The following is a 17,769-nucleotide window of genomic DNA, read 5'->3' as shown; positions in this document are numbered from 1 at the left end:
AGAAAAAAAAAAAAAAAAAAAAAAACACATCATAGTAAAATTAATACCTTCTCAGCTTCGAATGGAAGCTAAAAATCGAAAAAACTGTTATATTATTTAAACAGCTAAAATCTAATGCTGTGCCGTGTCGGTATTCCACACGACATTGCCCGTGGTACTTATGTCGTTTGGCTGTCGCACGACGGTCTCTTATCCATATTCCCGCCGTTGTCATGTCTATAACTACCAACAAAGTTGATAATCAAGTTAACCGTAATAATAACACAAATAATCAGCTCTCGCCGATTGTGCTGTATAATACTATCGATGGCTGGAAAAAGATTCCCAATAAAAGGCATCATTCTACTTCTTCAAATTCCAATCCTGGTTCGCCTCGCTCAACCACCTCTAGCAAAAAAAGTATTAAACTATTTAACCGCTATGCAATACTTAATGATGAAAATGATGTTGAAATCACACATAATCAGGACCCCCCTGAAAATAATTCGAAACAACCGATCAAAATTCCTCCCCTTATTTTCATAAAAGGTGTGGAAAACTTCACTGATCTTTGCACGGTTCTTATTGAATTGATTGGAGTGGACAATTTCATATGTACATCAACAATAGATAGTCTTAAAATTCAAACAAAAAATCCAGATTCGTATAGAACACTAGTGCAGTTTTTAAAAGAACAAAAAGCGGAGTTTCACACCTACCAGTTAAAAGAAGACAAGCGTTTACGCGTAGTGATCCATAATTTACATCCTACTACTTCGGTGGATACAATAAAAAATGATCTTGAAATTAGACTTTTTGAAGTTAGGAAAATAACAAACGTTATTCATAAAATTGATAAAAATCCCTTACTATTCCTCTTTGTTGACTTAGAAACAAATGGTAAATCGAAAGAAATATATAACTTATCCTCCTTATTACATACAAAGATTAAAGTTGAAGAGTCTTACAAACCCAAAACAGTAAGCCAATGTTTGTTGACTTGACAGTGTAAATTATCAAGACTATAGACACACCAAAGCATACTGTGATTACCCGCCGAGATGTGTGCGTTGTGGGGCCAATCTTATGTCGTTTAACTGCTCAAAGCCTCGTGAACAACCTCCAAAATGTGCACTGTGCTCAAGTAGCCACCCAGTCAATTACAAAGGATGTTCAGTTTACAGAGATCTTCAACAACGAAAAAAATCTACACATAAAAGTATCTTTTTATATGATAATCTTAAAAATAAGAATTTTAATGCACAACAAGACAACCACTCATTAAAAGATTTCCCTAATATTAACCACACATCTCTAAAACAGACATATGCTCAAATTACTTCCAATAATACTAATAATCAAATTCCTCTACCTTCGTTAGATTTAAATAATGTTATGTCAACTTTCCTTGAAGACCTTAAGTCTCTAATCAATCCCCTTATATCTCTCCTAACAAAAGTTATCTCCAGTTTGCTCGACAAGAAAAATGACTAGTCAGTCCTTTACAAACAATTCATTACTAATCCTTCAGTTTAATGCTAATGGCTTAAAAAACCACATTAATGAACTAAAAACTGTCCTTCATACTAAACGCATAGACATTGCACTTATAACAAAACTCATTTTACAGAATACTTAAATTTTTTCATCCCTGGTTATAAATTATTAAAATGCAACCATCCAGACAATACTGGTCATGGAGGAGTAGCTATTTTTATTAAATCTTCTATTCCTGTTTTACCAGAGCTAATAAGAAAATTAATTTCTGACAAACGTAGAGCTAGAGCTTTATTCCAACGCACTAGACTTCCGTCACATAAACACTTAAATAATAAGTTACCATGCAAGTGGGCTTTTTATATATTGGCCTGTAACAACAACATGGTTTGCAACTTGCATAACGACTAGCTATAGTAGCAAGGGTCGCCACCACCTAGGCGACGTGTCACACTTATCAGATATGATTACCGGACCATAGGTGGAATTTAATTTTAAGTTAATTAAAAGTATAATCTAAATTAATATATCGTTATATGTATAAATTACTATAATGCCTCGTGGTTTATAGAACACAATTATGACAATCAAAGTTGTATGTGGTTGATATGTAAAACATACCGTAGCCCGTGTCTAGATTAAGGAATAGGAATAAAATACACGCGAGTAATTAAGTTACTCGCGCAATAAAATAAATATTACAGTTGAAATTAATAAGGAAATTTAATTTAATTGTTAAAAAAAGAAAATTAAGTTAAACATGGACAAAAATGCGAATGCATCAAAAACCATGTCTACAAATAAAGGCAATACAAATAAAATAAAATATTTAAACAAAACAAACAAATAATATTACAAACATCACGGACGGTATTGGAACACATCCGTTAATGTTAATCGGAAGTTAATGAAGAATACTAGGAGCGGTCTGGACACTCGCTTCTTAGCGTTGGCTAGAAGAAAAGGGAAACACGTGCTCTCCACACATAAACAAAATTAAGTTAATTTACAATAAAATAAAATGAAATAAAATAATTAATAAAATATAGCTCATTACATAAATATAATATAAAAAAGAAAACGATACCCGGTCTCCGAAGAGACCCATCCGATGGTCTGNTTCCGAAGAGTCTGGATGCTTCGTCGAAAAGACCTGGCCGTTCGCCGTTGGCGGCTCTACTCTATCATTGTAAAAAGAGTTAATAAAACAACAAATGTGTGCACCCTAGCACGGTCAATGACAGAAGAAAGAATAGAGAAGAGTCAACACCGATCTAACGGTAATTTCAAATCGATAACGGCCAGGTCTTTTTGGAAGGGATCAATACTGATAAACAATTCGATTTTAATTATATTCTCTTTTATCGCCTTATCTAGCGGTCAGCGGCAAAATAATGAGTGGTTGACACCGCTGTGTGCAGAAAAAGGTTCTTTCACGCGATAAAATAAATAAGTAGACATAACAAAAAATCATAAACTGTCCACCTTCGAATTTGTGACGTTACAACCAAATAAACTTAAAAAAACGCTTGCTCAACACAAAACCAACTCCTATAAAAATTATTTATGTAGCTTAACGTCTAAGGATGGTAGCCTGCGGAGAGCTACCAAACAAACTCTTATTTATAAAACAACTAATCTCCCAATTAAAAAAAGTAACGGCAGTCTAGCTATCTCTGACATGGAAAAGGCAGAGTTATTCAAAAAACATCTAGCTGATACTTTTAAAACTCATCCGAATATACTCTCACCTGAAATGACTAGTTCTATAATGACATACCTCGATGCATCTTTACTACTCTATCTTCCAGTTAAATGCTTTAAACCAAATGACGTAAAATTCACTATTGCTAGATATCCTTCCAAGAAATCCCCTGCTTTTGATCTTATAGCAGTTGAGGTTGCAAAATGCATTCCAAAAAAAACTATTATTCATTTCACTCGTATATTTAATGCAATCATCAGACTTTCTTATTTCCCTGTATTATGGAAATTCTCAACTATTATATTAGTTACCGCTCTTACCGTTCTTTGCAAAAATGTTTGAAAAATTATTACTTAAAAGAATACTTCTATGTCTCTCTGTTAATAACATATTGCCTAATTCCCAATTAGGTTTTAGAGCTTCTCACTCCACTATACATCAAATCCATAGGGTAGTAGACGTAATATCGTACTCGCTCGAAAAAAAATTATATTGCACAAGTGCGTTTCTTGACACCTTATAGGCCTTTTTTGATAGAGAAAGGCATGATGGCCTCTTATATACATTAAAAAAATGTTTGCATCCCTCTTAATACCTGTTTTTTAAATCCTATTTAGCATATCGTTTTTTCCAAATACGTCTTGGTTCTTCAGTATCTGTTATAGCTTCTATAAATACAGGAATTCCACAAGGAGGTATCCTATCTCCAATCCTTTTTAATATCTATACCTCAGACAAACCCATAACTCCCAACACCATTGTTGCAAATTATGCTGATGATAAAGCTATCTTGTTCTGTAACTCTAAGGGTCAGATTGTATCTGACAACTTGCAAAATCATCTATACCTAATGGAAGACTGGTACACAAAATGGCGATTTAAAAATAATCAATCAAAATCAGTTCATACTACCTTTACTCTAAGACTTCTCCCTTGTCCTGGTGTCTCCCTATATGGAGTACAAATCTTCTCCTCTTCCTCTGTCAAGTATCTCGGTTTCACACTAGATAAACGGCTCACGTGGGCTTGGCACATTAAAATTAAACGCTCGTTTTTAAATAGCCGTCTGCGGTTATTCAAATCATTAATCATAAACAATAAATTTACAAACATTAATATTAAACTTCTAATTTATAAATCCCTTTTAAAACCCATATAGACTTACGCCCTCAGTTATAGGGCAATGCTAAAAAATCCAATACAAATAAAATTCAAGGCTTTGAGAATATTGCCTTAAGAAAACTAATCAATGCACCCCTTATATCTCTAATTATACACTCCATAACAGCCTTAACTTAAAAACAGCCCATGAAAAACCGTATCCTACTATAAAAGATTCAACTTTAAATTACTCTCCCAGGATATTAGCACTAATAAAAAATCTCTCAACCTTGTCCATAAGTGAAGACCCACCCAGACGTTTAAAACGTAAGTGGTGCCGTGATCTTCTTTTTAATAATATCAATTAATACTAATATAATTAAGAAATTGGAAATTTAAATAAAAATGTTAGAAAAATAAAAGAAATACCATGGGAAGTGTCACTAATAAGTAGTTTTTTCCATCAAAATGGATTCATGTAAATTTTTCTACTCTTATCGTATATGATTATTGTGCTTATTATACAGATTGTATATTTTTAATAATGAAAAAAAAATTCAATAGCATTACTAAATATCTCAGACTCCATCACTGTAGTCCCTCCCTAGTTCAGAGAAATTTATTATTCATATTAAAGATTTTTTACTATGTGACATTTTTTTATGGCTTTCATTTATTTTCTCAGCTTTCACTTGACCAAATTTTTTTAACGATACATCAAATTATCACAAGTATTATCTAGTTAAAGATAAATACCCTTAAATATTTAAAAAAATATCCGATTTATCAATAAAATGTAGTAAACCAAAGATATAAAGAAAGGAAAGAAATTAGAATTTAAAAATAATAATTATATTTAATTAATATTGATTAGTTATATGATTTTTTTTATTAAATTAATATCTTTAATTTTTATTAATTAATTTTCTCATCAATTATCTCTCTTATTAATTATTAATTCTCCTATTTAATTTTTATTAATGGTTTATTACGCAATAAATTGTTAGAGATTCGAAAGCGTAGATTAAATTGTACTTATCTTACGTCCTGTTTAATGCAATAATATTTCAAGTAATCCAATGTTGATTTTGATATTAAATGCACTACATATACGATATAACATACGTCATATAGTCCATATAATTACTTACAAAAACTATTCAAAATTTTAAATAATATGATTTAATTACACAAATTCTATGACTGATCTTATTTGTGAAAGATTTTAAACACTCTATATTTTATTAGAAGTAAAATTTATAATCAATAATTGTTCATTTTTTACGTCTGTTGAATAAGTATTTTTTTTGAGAGAGTATATATTTTATTGAGAGATCGACACCAATACTTCTTAAATTTTCCTCTGGCCTGGCTAAAACAAGATTCAGAAATATTTATATCTATGTAAAAAATTTATCATGGCGGAATTACGGTGGCCCAATGTGTCCCGACGTTAGAAAGCGCCTCAAAACGATGCGGCAAAATAATCACCAAGACAAAAATTAAACATTACACATATACACGTAAGTTTCTCTGATTTGTTTGCCAGCGCGATATTTGTTAAAACAAAGACATTAGCGACGAGATTAGATACCCAGTAAGTTTAGAGTTGCAATACACTTAGTCAAATAAAATAATTATTACATAAATTTAAGTTGAGAAGATTGTGACCTTTAACTCTGTCTGCCGGCGCGATGTTTGTTAAAGCAAAGACATTAGCGACGAGACTAGCTACCCAATAAGAAAAGCTCACAATAAATTTTTATTACTTAATATAATTTAAAGTTGGGTTGGATTTATTATTAAAATAAAATAATTTAAACAAATTTAATGTTTAAATATTATTTGATATTTATTTCCACAATGATAAAAATAATACATTATTATTTGATAAACAAATTCAATCAAATCAAAAGATTCACCAAAACAAAATTCACTTTAAAATTTCTAAGTGTCATTTATTTTTTTTAAAAAGTCCAAATTAATTAATAAATCGATCAAGTCCCAGAGAATAAAATATTGAGTAGTGTTGTAGTTTTAATATACGCTTATTAAGGTGCTTTTTGGTAACATGTTGTTATATATATCATAAATCTAAAAAAAAATTATTTTTAGTTTCACCTTAATTTTACAAAAAAATTTTACAATTGTAATCAAATTTTTTAATACACTCAATAGAGTTTATTTTTTTATCAATATTTTGATTTTTTTTTTATTAAAGGTATATCTTTGAATTAATTCAGTTCTGCATATTTCAATTGTAGAATCTTTAAAACACCAAAAGTTTAATAGTTATGATAGGTTTAAATTACAAAATTAAATAATTTTACTTTGTAATTTAATATTTTTTTTACTCTATTTGGGTGTGCTACTACTAGACTGTAATATTTCAAATTTTTTGGCAACATGGTGCTATATTAATCATTTCTAAATAAAATTATTTTTAGTTTCACCTGAATTTAACAATGGATTTTCAAAATTATTATTAAATTTTATAATACACCCGATTGAGTAGATTTTTTTAGCTAAAGTAAAACATTAAAATTAATTATGTTCTGAATATTTTAATTGTAGAATATTTTGAAACACAAAAAATTACTGAGAAATGATTACTATATTTTCTATTTAAGTGATCTATTACAATAAAAATACAAAAAAAATATTGAGCTTTTCTGATAAATTTACTGTAAATAGTAATTATACAATTTCCTGACAGCATATTAATATTAACAATACTATTTTTTTATTATCATAAAATTTTCTATTTAATAATGAAGATTTCAAACTTGAAGTTGAGCTAAAAGTTATTCAACTTTTTTTTACTATAAACTTTCAAAAAATCAACTTTAAAATACCCAAAAAATATGTTAAAAATAATATTTTGCACTAATTATATTTAAAATATTAAAAATCAAAATCTGTATTAATTTCAAACCAATTTTTTTGTGTTTTTAATTATTTTATTATCTTAATAAATCATTTTAAAAGAAATATTAATAATTTCTATGTAATTTTTGTTGTTAAAATAGATGGTACAATTGAAATATTCAGAACTACTTTTTTTATAGTTATATTCTATAGTTTTTAACTAATTAGTAATAATATCAAAATTTATTGACGATGGAAAACATATTGCTGCTTTGAATTTAGCACGAAAATTTAAATAATAAAAGTATATCTTTTATTCTGGTGAAAATTTTTTGCAGACTATTTATTCATAATTAACGTCAAATTATTATCTACACGTGATACATTGTTATACACGTGTGCCATAAAATTAATAACTACTTTATAATTTTTTATAAATACTCCAAAAAAATTGTAATACTAAATTATTAAATATCGATTTCATACTACCTTGAATTGCTTTAATAGATATTTATTCATAAATTATACTTATAAATCAACAAATAGTTAGGAATAATGATAGAAATAGTAGTTAATTTTGCTTTTAGAATAATTAACCAATTTCTTAAAATTAAATCAATTCCCCACTTTGCCACGACCCAACTGTGTTGGGTTTTTTATTTTATAAGCTATATATATATTAAATTTGAAAAAATAAAGTTGACACCCTTTTAAGACATAAAGGGATGATTTAACAAACATACTTTATAATAAATAAATCAAAATATATATAAAATTAAAAATACCATAATGGATTTTCTTCATATAATTTTTATTTTAAGTTAAATTGAATGGCTAATATTAAAAGAATCACTCTGTATAATATGTTGGGAGACTATAGACAGATAATTGAGCATAAAGAATACATAAAATAAGTTAAATAGTAAAATGATAAAATAGTTTATCATGTAAAATAAACCAGCATATCTCAATAAAAAATGACTTCATGATGTAGTACATATATAGTTACAAAAAAATATCTACACAAATTTTATGATATAAATAAGCATTAATAACATATTGTAAAAATATATTAAATTCTTAAATAAAGCTCAATATGTTATTTAATAAATTACATTATTTCATTAGTTTTATGACAAATGTATTATGCGATCTATTTTTGAATATAAAAATACTATTAAAATAAATACCATAATAAATATCCATAGTTAAAAGACTTATAGAGTTTTAAAAAAATATCTTGTTATAGCTTATTAAATTATCACATAATAAAATAATTAATATATTGTCAATTGAAAATGATTTTAAAAACATTTACTGTCATACTATTTTTGTTATGTATTGTGAAGCTAAAAAAATGTTATGGCATAAAATTCTGGAAAACAAAAGATATATCACTAGAAAGAGCTTTAAAATTAGACACTGGATTCGAGTATCCTAGCTATGAGGATCTATGCGATTTGTCAATGGAAGATTTCAAAAAAAAAATCTTCGCAGGAGATACATCATTAAGAGGTATTACGAGTTTAATGAAAACAAAAAATCACTTTATAGAGTTGGATCTCATTTGTGGTAATACATTCAATCTTTTTCAATATTTGAATCTTATTTATTTTTTCATTAATTTTCCTTCTGGACAAACATATGATATAAACAGAATTATTTTAAACGAATCAATTACAAAACAAATTTTAGTTATTTTGATTAAATACAATTCAAAAAAAATATTTGATGGTTTTTGGGCAATGCATTTTTATACTTCTTATATTCGATTGTTTGGTAATGAAATACATCAATGTCCATATAATATTGTAGGTGCTCACCAAATCCTTCGCTCAATGTTAATATTTTTTTCTTTAAAGATATGTAGATATAATAATAAGTATGACGTAAAAGATACTCCTTCAGATATTTCGGAACAATATTCAACTCTCACGAACCTTATAGATGTTATGAATCGAAGAAAAGAAATCAACAAAAATGTATTGGAAATTGCAGACAAAGAAGAAAGTGCATTCTCACTCAGAAGTATTTATATGTGCGACATAATTGAAAACAAAGAATTCATGAGAATTGCTATAATGGATTTCGGTGAACAAAGTAAAGATACGTTTGATGCTATTTATAATGACATACATGAAGCATACAAAGAAGCAAAGAATTATCTTATGTTTGATTTATGGATAAAACGAATTGGAGTTTATCAACGAAAAGTCTTAAACGTTTTTAAAACCGTTTTAATGAATTTAATGAAAAAACACTTTATCTACAGTTCTTTAATGTTAGACAATGAACAAATAGATAAAGTAAAATATTTCATAGATAAAATAGCAAATTNCTGCAAAATTTTTCATAGATAAAATAGCAAATTTATTTCGATATACGGCTACGTTATTTAATGGCGAAGAAGCTTATGATTTTCAAAAAATTTTCAAATCTCTCACAGATTTACCCTCAGATGATCAAAATCTTAGATATTATCATGGTGTTTTGATTTTAAATATCGAACGCATAATAGATAAAATAAAACCCAACTTTTTTAAATTAATTTCAAATGATAGAATTAGCGACTCAGACTATGAATCGAAAATCAATCTTGAAACTAAAATGTATATTTTAAGAAATGAATTGGGTGAAAATAAAACCCTCAAAGATATTGAATATTTATGTTCAATTTCAGATTCTAAAGGAATAAATGATAATTTTGTAACAATATTTTTATTTACGTATTTATTTGATAAATCATTCGAAAGTGTAAGCATAACAAGTATTTTATCATGTTTAAAATTTTGTGAATCTTTCGAAACACATGGTTATCAAAACAATGGTCATGTAGATGGTGAAAATGAGGAAAGGTTATTGGAATTGTGAAACATATTTTTTAAAACAAACTTCAATCAATTATTTACAATTATAAATTAAATTTTTGATTCCAAACTTTTATTAAATTTACATGCTTTAGCAGTAAAAAACGCCTTTATTATTTATTTGTCATAAACGAAATCATTGGAGATTTATCCACTCATTTATACTAAAACGTTTTTTATAGGTGTTTTATAAGTAGACTTTCTCATTCTGATTATTTAACATCCAAAACATTTTTAATTTGAATTTTTTTAAATATAGAATGAATCAATCTTAGAACACTACTGTTCAAACTTCTTAACAATAAAATAAATTATGTTTCACTTCTTAATAATATTAACTTTACAATTCTTATTCATTATATTCGGAAGAGATTTATTTTATATAACGCTTCTTTCCCTAGACTAAATGTAATACTTCCAAATAAACAAAATTTTATTTTATAATAAATAATATTATATTGTAATGTAATATACTCGTCACTATCATAATATGTGATAACATTAGGCTGTTTTATTTCCACAATAATGTTTGTTAATTTAATCATTTTATTTAAGATAATTAACACTTCTACTTATAAATTATATTCATATTCATAGAATAACAATTGTCTTTAAATAAATAGTTTGTTATAATTCAAATAACAAAAATTAAAATAAAAATAGAAATAGGCTAGGGCCTTCTATGTGGTGAGAACCTGATGTTGTGGTTCTATCGGGGTCGTATGGTTCGAGTGTTTAGAACGACAAAGACAAGTAGATATAAAAAATAATAACGCAGTACCTCTAATTGAGGTGTAATAAACTTTTGTCTGGTTAGTTTCTAATGTCCTAACTAAGAGGCAACGAAACGGCAGAGCCAGTTCACGAATACCATATATCGTGATTATGTATAATTTTTTTTAACCAACCAGTCAAAATTGACACTTTAAGATATTAATTTAATAAATGATCTGTTGCTTTGTCATCCTATACTCAAATTTATTAACTCTAAATAACTGGGATAACATAAATTTACTTACTTCTTTTATTCTTGCAAATTGCTATAGAATGATTTGATAAATACCTCGATATGTGTATATATGCTTAAAAGTATTTAATTCGCTTAAATATTTAAAAATATTTGTTTACACGTAATATAAAATACAAATTATAAATTTTTCATTGATAATTGTAAGATGCGTAATGCAAAGCATTGGGCATATTACGACAAGTTTAAATAAATAATTTAAAGAAAATTTTACAAACGCATACTGTTGTTTAATTATATTATATTACATATGATTCAGTTAAAAGTCAATTATTAGTCACCTTTTAAAAAGGTGACTTTTCTGAAAACATATTTATATATTATGCATGTCAACTACTTTTACTCTTATCTTAATAAGTAAACGCATGTGGCAACCCTAATCTTAAATGTAAAAATCCAGCACAGTGAGGTCGCGGCACAGTGGGGTCGCGGCATAGTAGGGATGTTGCATAGTATAGATTTAATCTGACAGTGATTAAAATCACTATCATAAGAAACACTTCGATGCAAATCTGTAGATAGTGTTTAATTTTAAAAAAATGATGGATAATTAAAAAAGCAACATCAACTTCTATTTCCTTAATTATACCCAGATTAGTAATTCTTTTAATTATATATTATATAATTTTTTAAATTAAATGTTTTCAAATTATTATTGATTTTTAATATGTTAAAAGTAATCATGTTGAACCTACATTTTTTTGTCCTTTAAAATGAAAGTTTTAATAAAAAAAAAACCCTAGCACAGGGGGGTCGCGGCACAGTGGTGACGTGGCATAGATGGATCAAGTATAATTATATCTGACAGTGATTAAAATCACTATCAAAAATAAACGCTTCGATGCAAATCTTTAGATAGTGTTTAATTTTTAAAAATTTGTGTATTATTCCAAAAGCTACATGATCTGCTAGTTCATTATTAATATCTTAATTAAGTTAAAGTATGTCGAATGAAAAAGGAATTATTAAAAAATATTATTTCACATTAAAAAATTATGTTGATCCATTCATTTTTTAATAAGTTATATCATTATAAAGTTAAAAATGTAAAAAATAAAATCGAGAATTTTCACACAATAATAGAATTTGGTAGCTATTTTCACCGTGAAGAAAAAATAAAGTCCGAAATTTTTTTTTACCATTATAAAGTATATTACATTAGCTTTAATTTAAGATATATATAAAAGTGTCAGACCTTCCGGAACACTTTCAAAAGTTAAGTTGAAAAAGTTCTACTTTCTATATGCATTTTTATNTAAATAAGCAAGACAAAGAACAAGAACAAGACTAGATTTGCAAGACCAAAACCAAGACCAAGACTGAGTTAGCAAAGCAAGACCAAGAACAAGAACAAGACTAGATTTGCAAGACCAAAACCAAGACCAAGACTGAGTTAGTAAAGCAAGACCAAGACCAAGACTGAGCTATCAAGAACAAGACTATGACCAAGACTTTGACAGTCTTGGTCTTGTTCTTGTTTTGCTCATCACTAGTCAGATTTATAAAAAAAATTGACCAAATGATAGGTAAAAACATCATGCATCTATAACAAAAATAATTATATTGATCCATACATCATTCAAAAAGTTATATCATTATAAAGTTAAAAATATAAAAAAAAATTATTTTACAAAGTCGTAATTTTTTATTAACTTTAATGTCTATTTTTACCACGAAGACAAGTCCAGAGGTCAATTTTTTTTTCCATAATAAAGCACAATACATTAGTTTTAATTTAAGATATATATAAAAATATTTAACCTTCCGGAACACTTTCAAAAGTTCTACTTTCTATACGCATTATTTAGATTTGAAACCCCCCGTATATAGCGAAATGGTCTGATTTCAAAAAAAAGTATGTCGAATGAAAGATGTATATAATACTACTTCTCATGAAAAAATTGTATTGATCCATACATTTTTTAAAAAGTTATAGCATTTTAAAGTAAAAAATGTAAAATATAAAAACTTTCCGGAACATTTTCAAAAGTTAAGTTGAAAAAGTTAATTTTTTATGAAATATTCTCATTTTAAATCCCCCCCTGTGAGCAGATAAAGGGTCAGATTTACAAAAAAAAAAAAATACCAAATGATAGGTAAAGATATCAAGCATCTATAAAAAAAAAAATTAAGTTCTAAATATTTCCATTGTAGAATATTTTTATAAACCAAAAGTTAATTAGAAATGATTACTATGATTTCAATTTACGTGATCTATTACGATAAAAATGTAAAAATAATCGAACTCTTCTGATAAACGTACTGTAAATAGTAATTATAGATTATAGCGATATTCAACATTTTTTTTTTTTTTGTTATTTGAATTACTCTGTATTTTATAATAATTCAGTTGGATCACTCTGTATACACAATTTTTTTAAAANAATTACTCTGTATTTTATAATAATTCAGTTGGATCACTCTGTATACACAATTTTTTTAAAATGCTCTGATTTGATCAAGTATGTTGTGAAGTATGCTTAAGATCCGTTTGGATTCACGGTTAATAATTTGATGCCTTAGAGTACTCTTGTATGGGCTATCCAAAAAATTATATCTAAAAATATCGCTAGTTATTAAATGACCACACGCTTTTCACGAATAAGTTTTATTAAAAAAAAAAAATGTACACATATATTGATAATAATAAATTACATATATCATAATAAATATAAAATCGATACAAGTTCAAATTAGAAAGAAAAATATTTCACACAAGAAAACAAACAAATATACAACGAAAAAATACTATATAACAAAAAAATATTGAAATGGCATATANAATATATAACGAAAAAATACTATATAACAAAAAAATATTGAAATGGCATATATATGAAAAAAAATAACAATAATTAATAAATTTGCACGTAAAAAAGAGATACTATCATAAAGTTATTGTACACGAATTTAATAAAAAAAAAAATACAAAATGTACAATATTTCTAACGGAATCGAATAACATCGAACTGATGTGTCACTCGACATTAGAAACTCAATGTTGTACATTGTAGAATATCGTAGAAAACGTGTTTCTAATGAAGAAAAAGCCATCCCCGGCGTGTACTTCGATTAAACACGGCCGTTTAAATTGTAAGTACAGCGCCTGGGGCAGAAAAAATAGAGTTATAAGGTGAATATTACATATTTCAATTGGTATTGATGAATAGGTCGGTATTAGTCGAAATCGGTGTGTCGTATAAGATCGTGATTGGTAAACGTGAATCTTGATGATGGGCAAATATATTATATTTACGTCAAAATTGGAATAATGTGCCGGCTTCTAGTTCGTACTTATGCCTCAACCGGACATAAGGCATTGCGAGCGGGTTGATCGGCGTGCCGTCGTCTCTGGACATCTTCTCGGCCAACTCCAAAGATAACGGTCCGCAATCATAACCGTTGTGTTGTTGCACAGCTTTTCCGTACCGTTAAGTCCATTGGGAAGAATATCCGTAGTTTTCGATCTCCCATTCGATTAGAAATTGTCTAAATAACGACGGGTAAGGGCCATTGTAGGAGTTGTGACTGTCGAAAAACGTTATCGTCTTTTCGGGTACATCGACTACAGTCATGGTCCAATGGTTGTCGTTCACGTGCATGGGCACCAACAGGAGTTTTAAAGAGTGTATATCGATTTTGATCCATCTTTTCACGCCAGCGTATCCGCGTCGGGAAAGCGCCTCCATAAAATCGGTGTTCAGGTAGTGCACTTTGCCTTGCGAACGCGATGCAATCAGACTTAAATACGCGTTGAATGTGTCGCCGCTGTACCACGTCGTCGGAATGAGAAATGAATCGTACGAGGGCGGGTTCTTCTTTTTCTCGTTCAAATCTCGCGGCAGCACGTCTGCAAACAAAATTTTTTATTTTTTAATCCGATCGCTTAACTTTCGTTTTATAATATTTATTTAATTTTAAATACTATTATATATTCTAATGTCATTTATTTAAGTCTAGTTAATGGACTTGTCTTTTTTACCGTATAAGGAAGTACCATCATAATCGCTCTCGGCCGAGTCTATGTCGATTGATTCAGTTGTTGTGCTCGCGTTATTCGAACTGTATACTCGAGGCGATGTTTTCGTATCGAGGGAAAACGTTGATGTCTCGTTGAGCTTCCAGACTTTCAAGACCAATCCGTTGGGTTTATCGATGTCGTCGTCAGTCGTCTGCTTCATTTTTTTTGTCGCATAGTATTCGGTATTCGTAGTGAGCTTTCGTTTATTGGACATGCAAGAATATGGGGTGACCCACCAAAGCCGTTTCATTTTTGTAAACGTAAAGTCACAATCGGTAGTACCGTTTCGTTTGTTTTTTATCAGTCCGGTAGCCGATGGCTTTGATATCGTAATCGTGTCAGTGTTGGCGATGTATTCCCGTTTGTTAACAACCTTGTCTGCGGAAGATCCGTTTGGATTCACGGTTAGTATTTTGACGCTGTAGGGCACTCTAGCGTTAGTCGTTTCTGACCGATCGGTGGCCAATACAGTGTTTCTATACATATCTTGATCTTCGTCTGCCGAAAAGGATTCAATACACGACGGTAATGTTTGTACACAGAGAACTCGTACGCTTTTTGCGAAGATTTTAAAAATTTCAATTGCTCTCCATAACACAAAAACCGCCGTAATTCGTTCAAAATTATTTACTTAAAGTGCGTTTATTTGGTATCCAAGCAAATTCACACAAAAGTAAATATAAATTAATACAGTATACAGTATCACGATAAACACACCGTGTGCCCGTTGAAATAATCAGTCAGATGAATTAAATGTTTTTTTTTTATTTATTTAATACACTCCCTTATTGCACGGGGTCTTTCGAGCTCCTTCTATTCAAGAATAGTCAAATTGATTTAAAATCAGGTTTCCCGAAGGAAAAGTGATTATTCGACTTTAAGTTAATCTGTGGTATTTACATTTTATAAATTTGTAGATGAAATTAATATAAATATTTAAGAGAGTTATTTTTTTACATTCGTATTTTAAAGCCTATGCCTTTTTGAAGCTATTTGCAGATCTAATAATTTTACCTGAAATATTACTAATACGAAAGCAATACATATTATTGCATAATAATAACATATTTATCAAATCATTTTACAGCAATTTGCAAGAATAAAAGAAGTAAGTAATTATATATATATATATATATGTGGGTACCATTGGTATCTAGATGGCACCACTTCCAGGGTCTGGAGATAGATAGTGGTATCAAGTACATAGAGGGAGATTAAGTCAAGTCGTGAGTCGGCTAAAACGTGTCTCTATGTATATTCTTTAGTTTATAAGTGTATTCTGTTTTATATTTTATTTCTGTGTTGTGTGAATATTTTATATAGAGTTTTCGTGCGTATTTAAATATATGTGTTATTTTTGTTTGTTAACATTTAATAGAGTTTTTTTGTGTATTAATTTATAAATATATAAATTAAATAATAGTATTGCGTCTTCGCTCTGTTCCTGTAATTGCCTGTTTGCATTTTCCCACATTTTTTGGGGGCCTGTCCGGGATAATCATCGGTCAACAAACGGGAATAGAGATTGGAGAAGATATCTTGTCTACTCAACATCCGGAAAATTTCAAACTATTTGTCGTGTATTATATAAGTGTTGTCAGTGACGAAAATATATAAAACGTTTTTGTAATTGTATTAGTATGCGACTCCATTTTAGTTGAGTAAACGCGCAATTTTTCTTTGTTCGTTTTCGCGAGATCTAGTTATTGTTAATTGGTTTCTAACATCAATTTGAATTTGATTAAACTTTTTGATTATATAACAGTTCGGGATGCCTAAAAATAAAAATTTTAATGAAATTATGGACGAAGTTTTTAGACTTCGAGAGGAAGTATTTGCTTTGAGACTTGAGCATAGCAAATCTCATTTAAGCTTTAGAGATGTTGAAGAATCACTGTCAAAGTTTTCTGGTGATGATGCTTATCCAGTTAATCGATGGATTGAAGAAATTGAAGAAATGGCTAGTGTACTACGTTGGTCCGATCCTGAGAAGTTAATTTATGGTAAACGTTTATTAATGGGAACGGCTCAATTATATATTCAATCGGAAAGAGGAATTACTACTTGGACAATTTTAAAAGATAAACTGAAGAAAGATAGAATAATAGAAGATAATACAAGATGAAGATAGAAGATAGAAAAAAATTAAATTGTTAAGATTAATATGTGTTAGATGAATGTGAGGTGACGCGATATAGTTAATTTAACATGAAAACACGGTAAGTGAGGGAGAGCAGGTCAGTCGATCACATCATACATGTTTGTGTTTATCACGACAGGTATGCCGCTAACACAACGCAATTTATTTTCATTTTTTTTCTGTAGGCGTCTAGTAGACCGGAGATTCCGCGTTCTTTTTAATATACGCCGCTATCTTCAATGTGTTTTTTCCCACTAAAAAACCACCACCTTCGTAACGGTACGGCGACGCTGCTGTTTTAGCCCGGTCCCTGCAACGTATGGCATTGAAAACTAATTTTTTCGCGCTCAATTAGTCGGCCGTTTCGGTTATATCGATGCCAGGTATTTTTGGGTCGAGTATTGCCTTGTCGCCACAGTGTTCAATTTTGAGTTGCTCAACGGCTTGTTATATACTACGGTGTTTTTTTGTTGCCTTCAAACGGCAGTGGGTAATTCCTAAAATTTTTTTATTGTTTATTTAACGGATTTCCAGCCCACATAATATATGTATTAGTTATAAAAA

This window comes from Daktulosphaira vitifoliae, unplaced genomic scaffold, assembly GCF_025091365.1.
Source record: "Daktulosphaira vitifoliae isolate Bord-2020 unplaced genomic scaffold, ASM2509136v1 Scaffold_1, whole genome shotgun sequence".
Classification (NCBI taxonomy): domain Eukaryota; kingdom Metazoa; phylum Arthropoda; class Insecta; order Hemiptera; family Phylloxeridae; genus Daktulosphaira; species Daktulosphaira vitifoliae.
Note: the sequence above shows the minus strand (reverse complement) of the source record.